The sequence below is a fragment of the Arachis hypogaea genome, chromosome 15, assembly GCF_003086295.3.
Source record: "Arachis hypogaea cultivar Tifrunner chromosome 15, arahy.Tifrunner.gnm2.J5K5, whole genome shotgun sequence".
Lineage (NCBI taxonomy): Eukaryota > Viridiplantae > Streptophyta > Magnoliopsida > Fabales > Fabaceae > Arachis > Arachis hypogaea.
In genome coordinates this window covers 82,469,807-82,483,932 of record NC_092050.1, presented here as the reverse complement: position 1 = coordinate 82,483,932, position 14,126 = coordinate 82,469,807, and the positions used below count along the sequence as shown (strand labels likewise).

The following is a 14,126-nucleotide window of genomic DNA, read 5'->3' as shown; positions in this document are numbered from 1 at the left end:
TGATGGATAAGGGTTAGGGTCATATGGAGGTGAACGGTGGAAAGGGGCTTGTGAGTGTGGTGGTTTAAAGCTATGTTGAGGAGGTGGTTCATAGGCGTATGGTGGTGGTTTTTGATAATCAAAAGAGTGCTCACCATAGCCGTTATCTTAGTATGCTTCTTGGAATGGCTCTTGGTCATAGTAATTTGGTGGAGGTTGATTGTCACGAAAGGGTCCACCATAACTATTGTCTTGGTATGCATCATAGAATGGTTGTTGGTTATAGTGCATTGGAGGGGGTTGTTGCCAAGAGGGTTGATCAAATCCCTGTGGCTCCTCCCATCTTTGATTGTTCCAACCATGAAAGGGTGCTATCTTATTAATCAGGAGTTTTCTGAGAATTTTTAAGAGTTGAATAATAGGAAATAAATAATTGTAAATTAACGCAGTGAAAATTAAATGAGATTTGTATATTCAAAATAAAAAGCCTTGACTGGGGGAATGATTAATTGGAAGTTCTGTCCTTGTTGGAATTATCTCAAGTGTAGTATCAAGAGGTTGTTGTTTTCACTTAGTTAACCCTTACTAAATAAAAGAAAGTCAAGTGATTGAGCTAACTCTTATTCGCAAATCCTAGTCCTATCCCTTGGGAAGGACTAGCATTAGTAAATAGAGAATTAGCCAACAACTTCCAATTTAACTAATCACTTGAGCATTTCAACTCTAGGGTCTCCATTTAATCAACCCCCAAGTCAAGTTGGGAGTCTACTCCATTAAGATGAAAATTACATGCACAGAATTAAAAAGAGAATAAAAGGAAGACATGATAAATAATAACTGAGAATTAATTAAAAGTAAAAATAATCTTTTGGATTAATAAATTCTAAAAACAATACAATTGTAACTCTGAACAAAAATTAAGGATATGAAAGAGTAAGGTGATAAGAAAACAAACTAGAATAATAGCAACTTCAATGGAGGTAATGACTCTTCTCAATATCCAAAGCAAAAGCATAAAACTAAAAATATGTGAAAGTGCAGAAAACCTAGAGGAAGGGTAATTCCTCTCTAAGATCCTAATAAAAACTAAACTACGCTAATAAGAATCTTTCTTGAGTTTTTGCTCGTTCCTTAGCTCTAGTCTGTGTTTTTGAGCCAAAAATTGAGTCCAAACCCGACCCAAAATTGCCCCGAGCATTTTCTGTGATTTCTGTAGATCGGACATGTCACGCCTATGCATCAAGCACGCGTACGCATCGCTGGTCATCCTCGCGTGTCATGCGCACGCGTCAAGCACGTGCACATCGTCTAGCAGAACTCCAATCCACACGTACGCGTCAGGTACGTGCACGCGTCACTGTAAAAATCTCCAGATTGAGCGCACGAGTGAGCCATGCGTGCGCGTCGATGCTCGCTGGTTGTCTCCTTTATTTCTTGTGCTCCTTCCATTTCTGCAAGCTTCCTCTCCATTCTCTAAGCCATTCCTACCTTACAAAGCCTGAAATGCTGAACACACAGATCACGGCATCGAATGGTATAAAGGGGAATTAAAATACACAAATTAAAGGCTTTGGAAACAAGTTTTCAATCATAGAACAAAACTAGGAAGGAATTGTAAAACCATGCAATTCGTATGAATAAGTGTGCAAAGACTTGATGAAACCACTCAATTGAGCACAAGATACACCATAAAATAGTGGTTTATCAGTCGCTGTTGAAGCTCTAGCTCTAGAACGACGACGGGATGAAGGCTTCTTATTCACCCAAGTCCCCCACGGAATAAGGCTCTCCTTTCCGTGGACTGGGGGTGGTGACTCATCATCTGCACTCCATGGGGCACCGGCTCACTGAGCCATCTCAATGACCAAAGTTGGGAATGGGAGTGTGCCATGGACATGCGGACGCCACATGAATCTCTGGATCAATCGGGGGAAGTATACCTCCTTCCCCTCCAGAATACATCCGATCAAAACGAGCATCTCCACTGGAATATCGGTAAAATGTGTGGTCGGCATGACATAATGGGCAAGGATCTACTGCCATGTCCTAGCCTCCCTCGTCAGATGAGCAAATAACATCCCCTTGGGTTTCTTATTATCAGCATCCATCTCCCAAGGGGCATCTGGGGTGGCAACAATACTCCTCAAGGCATCATAGTCATATGTCGTGCAATGCATCTCCACCTCAGCCTACATATAGGCATCTATATCACTGGTCTTGGACAGACATCAGAGTGCATCCTCAATAGCAGCTTCTGTGACCAATATCTGTCTGCCTCTTAGTTGAACCGAGTCAAGGGTATGTCTGACGAAATTACAGTAGAATTCTTGGACCCATGACGTGTTCACTCAAGTTAGCTCCCTATCAACAAAAGAGAACCCCATCCCCTCAATACGGGTCTCAATGGATTGCCTCAGGTTGGCTGGAATGGCCAATTTTTTCTCTATATTGAGGTTCTTCTGCCAATAGGTCGGGAAGCGGAGCTCACAGTACAGGTTAGGGAACCTGTCTACGTTAGTGGAAGGCAGTAGCTGATCTGCTTTGTCCTTCTCTGAAAGAGGGTTCTTGGCATAATCAGTGAAGGGAGAAGCAGCGGAAGATTGAGATTTCTTCCATTTCTTAGAGGTAACCTTTGCTTTTCCTCTATCAGACATCTTGAAAAACAGATATGACAAGATATAAACAATTAAGCCAAGTAGAGGGATATAAAGCAAGGAAGTAAGCACATACAGGAAACAAGATGATTGACATGTAACCATGAAGTGAGTCAAAAAGATGAAAACTTGGAATGCAAGCAAACAAAATGCAGAATTCAATCCAAAATGTAATCTAAGAAATCATGCACAATAATCGAATGCTTGTTTGTTAAGCCACAATAGTCATCATGCCTCAAAGAATATAGAAGAGTTAATGTGAAAACTAAGAAAAAAGAATTAGAGAGTCAACAAAGTTAGAAGTTAGAAAACTAGGTTAGAAATTAATGGCATGGCAATTATGGGACTTAACCATAAGAAGCTCAAAAGGTATATAAAGAACAAGCATGCTCACAATCATGAGTGTGATGCAAGTCATTGATGATGAAATATGAATTTGCATAAAATCACACACTAGAAAAGCAATTCATCAACAATGCTCATGGTCACTAAGTGTGTGAAAATTGGTGTTGACGGAAGTGAAATATGTACTGGTGTAACCAAAAGAGTTTAAAAAAAAAGTGTCAAGTTGAGAGGGTTACACTAGTGGAGATCACCAATTATCACAAATGAATGAACCTTATTCAAGAAAAAAATACAAGTTAAGATCAAATGGTGAGCTTAGCATTGGCTTCATTAGTCAAGGAGTTGAAAATTGAACCTTAACCAGGAAGTTATAGAGCATTTGACTTAACATGAAATGTGAAAACACAGGAAGGTTCAAATTGATGAGGTAGGCAAGGTACTATTTGACATAGATATCCGACAAATAATTCCTTGAACTAACTCTTTTTCAACGCATATCAACGGGAATCAAAATAAAAAACGGAAATGCCGACCAAAGTAACCTATGAATTGAACTTGGTGTAAGCAAAGTAAATCTCATATTCAAAAGTGTCAAGTTCAATTCCTAGGTTGCAAGTTTAAGAACAATACAATTTCCAGAAATTTTGGCAGCATTTCGGCAGTAAATCGTATGTTCCCGGATAGCAAACAGCAGCAAAAATAGGGCATATGAATCCAAAATGCATCAAATAAGTCTATAGGCAAGGATTGCATATTAAAGTAGAAGACACAATTGATATCAGCAGGGCAGCAGTGAAACAAATCACATGAAACAAAAATCAATACAGTCATGACAAGAATGCACAGAACATCACACCAATAACATTCAGCAAAGCATATTACATTCAGCTATGTCGAATAATTAAGAACGGAGCATTTATCAGGCCTAGAATCCTCTATCCATAACCTAGCTACCTAACCACATGCATTTCTATCTAACCTAAGCAAGCAAAATTAATCAACTTAAGTTAACATGGAAGACTAACTAATTATAGAGTAGCAAGCAGTAACAGGGGAAGAACAGGTCATGAGGGAAAACTTGGAAAGGCAAATGGCTATTAGAATTGGACGAGGAGGGGAGAACGAGAGCAGTGCTGCCTAGAGGTAGCGGCGACTTGGTGGTTGAGGTTGAGGCACCGGCGGCAAAGGAGGGCTACGGTGGCTAGTCTGGTCAGGGCTGAGAGAGGAACGGTGTGGGAGAGAGAGGTGAAGGGAGACGGAACAGAGAAAAGGAAAGAGAAGAGAGAGGAGAATAGGGTGGCGGTGGCGACGGTTAGGTCGCCGGACGGTGGTTGGCAGTGAGGCTTGAGTTTAGCTATAGGGGATGTTGGGGTTAGAGGAAGATGAAGAAATGGAACGTTGGTGGAGTAAGGGACGTGAATGATAGGGTAGTCTCACGTAGATGGGGTTATTGATTTTGAATCCACACATACACGTCCTGTATGCCTGCGCGTGGTCGGGCCGAAAGAGGATAGACGCGTATCCGTCATGTACGCATAAGCATGGATGGGGAATATGCGCATAGACGCGTACGCGTATGGTACGCGTTCGCGTGGGCAGAAGCATGCGCGAGAAGCACAACTCTCGCGCCAAGTTCACGCAACTCTCGGGTTAAATGTATGGGATATGGGTTAACGCATCGGTGCGTACGCATGCCTTCCCTTGTGCGCATCGACGCGTACACGGAGTGTACGCGTACGCATGATGTAAACTTGTGCTAGAAGCACAGTGCTCGCACCCAACGCGCGTAACTCTCTGGAATGTTTTGTGGGACATCAGCCACACATCGACGCGTACGCATAATGTGCGCGTACGCGCCACACCCTTTTTTTTTGAAATACTAAACACAGCTTAAACTCCTCCTAACACTGCCTACAACTCGAAACCAACTAAAATGCCAAATTATGTTTTTTGATAAATGTCAAATGCACAACAAACATAACTTGCACTTCAAGCAACTAACAACCAAAGCATTAAAACAAGACTATTTGAAGAGGAAAACTACCTACAATGGCAACTCAAATCACTTATTAATCAAATTTACAAGGAAATGGAAAGAGTTTACCATGGTGGGGTGTCTCCCACCTAGCACTTTTAGTTTAAGTCCTTAAGTTGGACATTTGGGAGGTTCTTTGTCATGGTGGCTTGTGCTTGTACTCATCCTTGAATCTCCAAGGATGCTTGCTCCTCAAGTGGTTGTCAAAAATTCCAACCATCTTCACCAAGCTTGGGTGAAGTTCTACCCAAGATACGAGTTCCCATGAGTGGCCTTCATGTTGCGATCCAGGATCCCATATCCTATTTTCACACCCGTCTTCAAGTTGATCATCATGATTCTTCCGTCCGGGTGGTTGACACATAAAATTCTCTTTAGAACACCAAGTTTTCCTTCTAGACCCACACAAGGTAGCATTCATCCAATCATGGTCCTTACGCCTTGAAAGTTCGACATTAATGAGCCTAATACCAAACTTCCAACCACTGCACAACTCCCTCTTACTATTAACTCCACAAAGAGCTCTAAGCTGCCCATCCATTTCAATTAAACCATATTCATGTGAGAAACTGAAGCTTAAGGGTAAGAATTTTACCCACTTGAATGTTGTGTTAGATGGTAACTTAGGAAGAGGAGCCTCCCCACACTTGGGCAATGTGAGGCCTACTCCCTTATTCTCTTCCTTGGTTGTTTCCATCTCTTGACAACTCCCTTCAAAATTTCCTTGCTTGTCAACTTCTTCCATTTCCTCCTCATCATCAATCAAGTCAAATCTTAGAGGTTGTGTGAAGTCCACTTCAATATTAGCTTCACATCCAATGGAAGGGTCTTCAACAAGGTCACCAATATCACTTGGTGTGGAGTTGTCTTCAATAACTTCAATTTCTTGTCTAATGGGAGGTGATTCAATTTTGGATAAAAAGTCATTGATGATTGAATCCATCTCTTGATCAACCTCTTCATATTCTTCAATTTTTATATGCTCCGGAGGTTGTTGAGACTCCTATGGTGGTTCCGCATCTCCTAGATCTTCAACCACTTATTCCTTTTCTTCAACGGTCATAGGTTTCTCCAATTGTTCCAATACAAAATCCAACTCCTCCTTCTCCACCGGATTTTTCAATTTCTTCTTCATGCTTTGCTTTTTTTTTGAAATTTCACACGTGGTCACGGAAGCACCTTGAGTGTTCAAGCATTGGTAGGCTAAAGTGTGCACTACCTTGGTCAAGTTGGTCACAAACTCTGGGGTGTTCCTTTGCATATCCGCTTGTCCTTGAAGTAGCAAAGTGAGAAAATCATCCATTGGGGCTTGGAGTGGATAAGAAGGTTCATCATTTTGGATAAAAGGTTCATAATAGGACGGTGGTTCTTCTTGGTAAGGGTATGGAGATGGTGTGTATTGAGGTGGTTCTTGGTAGTAATCATGATAGGGTTGTGGTGGTTCTAAAGGTTCTTGCTCGTAGTGGTCACAAGAATATGGTATGGGTGATTGGTCATCTGATAGATATGGATCATAGGAAGGTACTTGGTAAAAAGAGGCTCATGAGTAGAGTTGATGGTCATGTTGAGGGTAAGGTTCATAGGCATATGATGATGGCAATTGATTGTCACAAAAAGATTCACCATAGCCATTGAATTGACATGCATTAGGATGGTGATTATACCTATAAGTATCCGGAGGTTGTTGCCAATAGGAGTGATCAATTCCTTGAGGCTCCTCCTATCTTTGTTGGTTCTATCATTGATACATGTGGTCATTAAAGTTCACATTTCCTACAACACAATTAGAACCAAACTCATAGTCAAAAGGGTGAGACTTCATAGTGGAAGCAAAAACAAAACTAACAAAGTCCTAAAGCTAACAAAAACTAACAAACAAGCAAAAGACAAACATATTCACAATATTCACATATATACAATAACCAATATCAAGGCACACAATTGCAACTCCCCGGCAACGGCGCCATTTTGATGAATGATTTTTTTGATGGTATAGAATTTCACAAATGAAATCTCGTTGCTAGTATAGTTTCTAAATCCACAAATAATCCTTTCATACAAAAATTTGTTTGTCACAAGTACAAACCCCTAATAAAATTAATAACTGAATTATTTAAACCTCGGGTCGTCTCTCAAAGGAATTGCAGGGTAGTGTTCTTGTTATCGTCTCTTAAAGGAATTCAAATGATGAAAAGGTCTTGGCAAGGTTTGGTGGTCAAGGATCTCTATCCTTATTACTAACCACAATATGATAATTCGCAAGGATCAATCCCATTAAATAATCCTCTAATAAGTAGAGGAAAGTCAAATGAGCTATATCAATCCAAGTCTATAAGTCCTAGATATTCACTAACTGAACTAATGACAGCTAGACTCAATGGCTACCAACTGTCAATCACTTGGACATTAGTAACTCAAAAATTCCTAAGTTACCTTCCCAAGCCAAGAACATAAAATTCTAATCTAACATCCTTCCAAGCATTTTGACAAACACTTGGAAGGTAAAATAGGAAAGCATAGTAAATTGACTACAAGAATGAAATCTAACAACAACTAATTGCAAAGAATTAACAACAACAAGTAAAGAAAGCACAATTAACATGAATTACCTCAAATTGCATTACAAAAAAATGAAAGGAACAAGAGTAGATCAACAACAAAGTATAGAGACAAAATAGAGGAAATTACAACAAGAGAATAGAAGAACAAGATGTAGCAACAAAGAATTGAAAGGTAGAAGTAGATGTAAACATGAATTAAAACCTAGATCTAAGCTTATTAACCTAAACCTAATCCTAATCCTAGAGAGAAGAGAGAGCTTCTCTCTCTAGAAACTAAACTAAAGCATTCACTAAACTAATTCCCTATGTGTAAAGTGATGCCTTCCCCTTCAATCCTTGGTCCTTTTAACCTTTTCCGGCCAAAATTCAGCTCCAAACTGGGCCAGGGGCACCTCTCAATTCGCCAGGCATGATTTCACTTAAAAATCACGTGCCAGCACCGATGCGTATGCGTACAACTCGCGTGCGCATCCCTGGAGTTTTACGATCCACGCGTGCGCGTCTGGTGCACAAAATTGTGATCCCTGGTAATGGCTCCAAAAACTTGGTACTCTAATCTTAATTCATAATTTCTCACAACTTGGATACAACTAACTAGCAAGTGCACTGGGTCGTCCAAGTAATAAAACCTTACGTGAGTAAGGGTCGATCCCACGGAGATTGTCGGCTTGAAGCAAGCTATGGTCACCTTGTAAATCTCAGTCAGGCGGATTCAAATAGTTTTGGAGTTTTCGAATAATAATAATAAATAAATAGAAAATAAAGATAGAAATACTTATGTAAATCATTGGTGAGAATTTCAGATAAGCGTATAGAGATGCTTTCGTTCCTCTGAACCTCTGCTTTCCTGCTGTCTTCATCCAATCATTCCTACCCCTTTCCATGGCAAGCTTTATATAGGGCATCACCGTTGTCAATGGCTACATCCCATCCTCTCTGTGAAAAAGGTCCAAATGCTCTGTCACGGCACGGCTAATCATCTGGAGGTTCACGATCATACTGGAATAGGATTCACCCTCCTTTTGCGTCTGTCACTACGCCCATCACTCGCGAGTTTGAAGTTTGTCACAGCCATCCCTTCCCAGATCCTACTCGGAATACCACAGATAAGGTTTAGACTTTCCGGATCTCAGAAATGGCCATCCACGGGTTCTAACTTATACCACGAAGACACTAATAACTCGGACTCGGTCCCCTGTATTAGATATCCAAGAGATATCCATTCAATCTAAGGTAGAACGAAAGTGGTTGTCAGGCACGCGTTCATAAGTTGAGAATGATGATGACTGTCACGATCATCACATCCATCATGTTGAAGTGCGAATGAATATCTTAGAAGTGGAATTCAAGTTGAATTGAATAGAAAAACAGTAGTACTTTGCATTAATCTTTGAGGAACAGCAGAGCTCCACACCTTAATCTATGGAGTGCAGAAACTCTACCGTTGGAAAAATACATAAGTGAAAGGTTCAGGCATGTCCGAATGGCCAGCCCCCATACGTGGTCAAAAGATCCAAAGATAATCCAAAGATGTAAATACAATAGTAAAAAGTCCTATTTATACTAAACTAGTTACTAGGGTTTACAGAAGTAAGTAATTGATGCATAAATCCACTTTCGGGGCCCACTTGGTGTGTGCTTGGGCTGAGCTTGAAGTGTACACGTGCAGAGGTTTCTTTTGGAGTTGAACGCCAAGTTGTAACGTGTTTTTGGCGTTCAACTCTGGTTCCTGACGTGTTTCTGGCGTTTAACTCCAGACAGCAGCGTAGAACTGGCATTCAACGCCCTTTTGCGTTGCCTAAACTCGGGCAAAGTATAGACTATTATATATTGCTGGAAATCCCTGGATTTCTACTTTCCAACGCCGTTGAGAGCGCGCCATTTGGAGTTCTGTAGCTCCAGAAAATCCACTTTGAGTGCAGGGAGGTCAGAATCCAACAGCATCAGCAGTCCTTCTTCAACCTCTGAATCTGATTTTTGGTCAAGTCCCTCAATTTCAGCCAGAAAATACCTGAAATCACAGAAAAACACACAAACTCATAGTAAAGTCTAGAAATGTGAATTTAACATAAAAACTAATAAAAACATCCCTAAAAGTAACTAGATCCTCCTAAAAACATACTAAAAACAATGCCAAAAAGCGTATAAATTATCTGCTCATCACAACACCAAACTTAAATTGTTGCTTGTCCCCAAGCAACTGAAAATCAAATAGGATAAAAAGAAGAGAATTTACTATAAATTCCAAAATATCAATGAAACATAGCTCCAATCAGATGAGCGGGACTTGTAGCTTTTTGCCTCTTGAATAGTTTTGGCATCTCACTTTATCCATTGAGGTTCAGAATGATTGGCATCTATAGGAACTCAGAGTTCAGATAGTGTTATTGATTCTCCTAGTTCAGTATGTTGATTCTTGAACACAGCTACTTTATGAGTCTTGCCCGTGGCCCTAAGCACTTTGTTTTCCAGTATTACCACCGGATACATAAATACCACAGACATATAATTGGGTGAACCTTTTCAAATTGTGACTCAGCTTTGCTAAAGTCCCCAATTAGAGGTGTCCAGGGTTCTTAAGCACACTCTTCTTTTGCTTTGGACCTTGACTTTAACCGCTCAGTCTCAAGTTTTCACTTGACACCCTCACGCCACAAGCACATGGTTAGGGACAGCTTGGTTTAGCCGCTTAGGCCAGGATTTTATTCCTTTAGGCCCTCCTATCCACTGATGCTCAAAGCCTTGGATCCTTTTTATTTACCCTTGCCTTTTGGTTTTAAGGGTTATTGGCTTTTTGCTCTTGCCTTTTGGTTTTAAGAGCTTTTGGCTTTTTCTGCTTGCTTTTTCATTTTCTATTTTTTTTTGCCATTTTTTTTGCCATTTTTTTTTGCCTTTTTTTTTTGCAAGCTTTGTATTCACTGCTTTTTCTTGCTTCAAGAATCATTTTTATGATTTTTCAGATTATCAAATAACATGTCTCCTTGGCATCATTCTTTCAAGAGCCAACATATTTAACATTCTTAAACAACAACTTCAAAAGACATATGCACTGTTCAAGCATTCATTCAGAAAACAAAAAGTATTGTCACCACATCAATATAAATAAACTAAGTTCAAGGATAAATTCGAAACTCATGTACATCTTGTTCTTTTGAATTAAAAACATTTTTCATTTAAGAGAGGTGATGGATTCATAGGACATTCATAACTTTAAGACAAAGATACTAAATACTAATGATCATGTAATAAGAACTAACATAGATAAGCACTTAACTTAAAGAAAACGAAAAACAGAAAATTTGAGAACAAGGAATGAGTCCACCTTAGTGATGATGGCGTTTCCTTCTTGAGGAACCAATGATGTCCTTGAGCTCTTCTATGTCTCTTCCTTGTCTTTGTTACTCCTCCCTCATAGCTCTTTGATCTTCTCTAATTTCATGGAGGATGATTGAGTGCTCTTGATGTTCCACCTTTAGTTGCTCCCAATAATTGTATGGAGGAAAATGTATCCCCTGAGGTATCTCAGGGATCTCTTGATTTACAGTCAAATGTTCTACCACTGAGCTATAGACCCTTGATGGAAGCTTTTGTCTTCCCTTTCCTCTTTCTAGAGGTTTCTCTGGCCTTAGGTGCCATCAATGGTTATGGAAAAACAAACAAAAAGCAATGCTTTTACCACACCAAACTTAGAATGTTGCTCGCCCTCGAGCAAAAGAAGAAAGAATAGAAGAAGAAGAAGAAGATATGGAGGAGATAGAGGGATATGTGTATGGTTCGGCCACTGGGGTTTTAAGGTAGATATGGTGTGCGAAAAGGAATGAGTGATGGTTTAAATTTGAGTGGGTGGGTGTAGGTGGGTGTATGATGGTTTTGGAGGGGGATTGGAGGTGATTGGTGAAGGGTTCTTCGAAAAGGGTGATATAGGATTATGAGGAGGTAAGGTGAGTGGAGGTATGTGGGGATCCTGTGGTGTCCACAGATCTTGAGGTGTCAAGGATTTACATCCCTGTACCAATTAGGCATGTAAAATGCCTTTGCATGCAATTCTGGCGTTTAAACGCCGAATTTATGCTTGTTCTGGGCGTTCAGCGCCTAGATGCAGCATGTTTCTGGCGTGGAACGCTAGTTCTATGCTTGTTTCTGGCGTTCAGTGCCAGCTTTCTTCAGTGTGCATTCCTGGCGTCTGAACGCCAGGATGCTGCTTGTTTTGGGCGTTCAACGCCAGATCCATGCTCTGTTCTGGCGTTGAACGCCAGCCAGATGCTCCTTACTAGCGTTTAAACGCCAGTAAGCCCTTCCTCCAGGGTGTGATTTTTCTTTTGCTATTTTTGATTTTTCTATTTATTTTGTGACTCCACATGATCATGGACCTAATAAAACATGAAAGAACAATAAAAATAAAAATAAAATTAGATAAATAAAAATTGGGTTGCCTCCCAACAAGCGCTTCTTTAATGTCAATAGCTTGACAGTGGGCTCTCATGGCTCCACACAGGTGATCAGGTCAATTTTATAGACTTCCAACACCAAACTTAGAGTTTGGATATGGGAGTTCAACACCAAACTTAGAGTTTGGCTGAGGCCTCCCAACACCAAACTTAGAGTTTGATTGTGGGGGCTTTAGTTGACTTTGTGCTGAGAGAAGCTTTTCATGCTTCCTCTCTATTGTTACAGAAAGAGATTCTTGAGTTTTAAACACTAGGTTGTCCTCATTCAGTTGAAGGATCAATTCTCCTCTGTCTACATCAATCACAGCTCTTGCTATGGCTAGGAAGGGTCTTTCAAGGATGATGGATTCATCCTCCTCCTTCCCAGTATCCAGGATTATGAAATCAGTAGGGATGTAAAGGCCTTCAAACTTTACTAACACGTCCTCTACTTGTCCATAAGCCTCTTTTCTTGAGTTGTCTGCCATCTCTGATGAGATTCTGGCAGCTTGTACCTCAAAGACTCCCAGTTTCTCCAGTACAGAGAGTGGCATGAGGTTTATTCCTGACCCAAGGTCACATAGAGCCTTTTCAAAGGTTATGGTGCCTATAGTACAAGGTATTAGGAACTTTCCAGGATCCTGTTTCTTCTGAGACAATCTCAGTTGATCCAATGCATTTAGTTCATTGATGAACAGGGGAGGTTCATCTCCCCAAGTTTCATTACCAAATAAATTGGCATTCAGCTTTATGACTGCACCAAGGAACTTGGCAACTTGCTCTTCAGTAACATCCTCATTCTCTTCAGAAGAGGAATACTCATCAGAGCTCATGAATGGCATAAGGGGGTTCAATGGAATCTCCATGGTCTCTAGATGAGTCTCAGATTCCTTTGGTTCCTCAGAGGGGAACTCCTTATTGATCACCGGACGTCCCAGGAGGTTCTCCTCCTTGGGATTCACGTCCTCTCCTTCCTCCTTGGATTCGGCCATGATGGTTATCTCAATGGCCTTGCACTCTCCTTTTGGATTTTCTTCTGTATTGCTTGGGAGAATACTAGGAGGGATTTCAGTGATCCTTTTACTCAGCTGGCCCACTTGTGCCCCCAAATTTCTAATGGATGACCTTGTTTCATTCATGAAACTCATAGTGGCCTTAGATAGATCAGAGACTAAATTTGCTAAGCTAGATGGATTCTGCTCAGAATTCTCTGTCTGTTGCTGAGTGGATGATGGAAAAGGTTTACTATTGTTGAACCTGTTTCTTCCACCATTATTAAAGCCTTGTTGAGGCTTTTGTTGATCCTTCCATGAGAAATTTAGATGATTTCTCCATGAGGGGTTATAGGTGTTTCCATAGGGTTCACCCATGTAATTTACCTCTGCTATTGCAGAGTTCTCAAGATCATAAGCCTCTTCTTCAGAAGATCCCTCTTGAGTACTGTTGGATGCAGCTTGCATTCCATTCAGACTTTGAGAAATCATATTAACTTGTTGAGTCAATATTTTATTCTGAGCTAATATAGCATTCAGAGTATCAATTTCAAGAACTCCCTTCTTCTGAGGTGTCCCATTACTCACAGGATTCCTCTCAGAAGTGTACATAAACTGGTTGTTGGCAACCATGTCAATAAGTTCTTGAGCTTCTGCAGGTGTTTTCTTTAGGCGGATGGATCCACCTGTAGAAGTATCCAATGACATCTTAGCTAATTCAGACAGACCATTATAGAATATATCCAGGATGGTCCATTCTGAAAGCATATTAGAAGGACACTTTTTGGTCAGTTCCTTGTATCTCTCCCAAGCTTCATAGAGGGATTCACCTTCTTTCTGTCTGAAGGTTTGAACATCCACTCTAAGCTTACTCAGCTTTTGAGGAGGAAAGAACTTGGCTAAGAAAGCCTTAACCAGCTTATCCCAAGAGTTCAGGCTATCCTTAGGTTGAGAGTCCAACCATATTCTAGCTCTGTCTCTCATAGCAAAAGGGAAAAGCATGAGTCTGTAGACTTCAGGATCTACTCCATTAGTCTTAACAGTATCACATATCTGCAAGAATTCAGTTAAGAACTGAAAAGGATCTTCAGATGGAAGTCCATGAAACTTGCAGTTTTGTTGCATCAGAGAAA

The 14,126-nt window shown here is 40.5% G+C and overlaps 1 non-coding gene across 1 annotated transcript; it reads left to right on the top strand.

Annotated features, from left to right (window-relative positions):
* The first annotated feature begins 13,755 nt into the window (after positions 1 to 13,755).
* Positions 13,756 to 13,863, top strand: LOC112753833 (small nucleolar RNA R71). The gene has a single exon (XR_003178198.1). It is a non-coding gene; the product is annotated as a small nucleolar RNA R71 (small nucleolar RNA).
* The last annotated feature ends 263 nt before the right edge of the window (positions 13,864 to 14,126 follow it).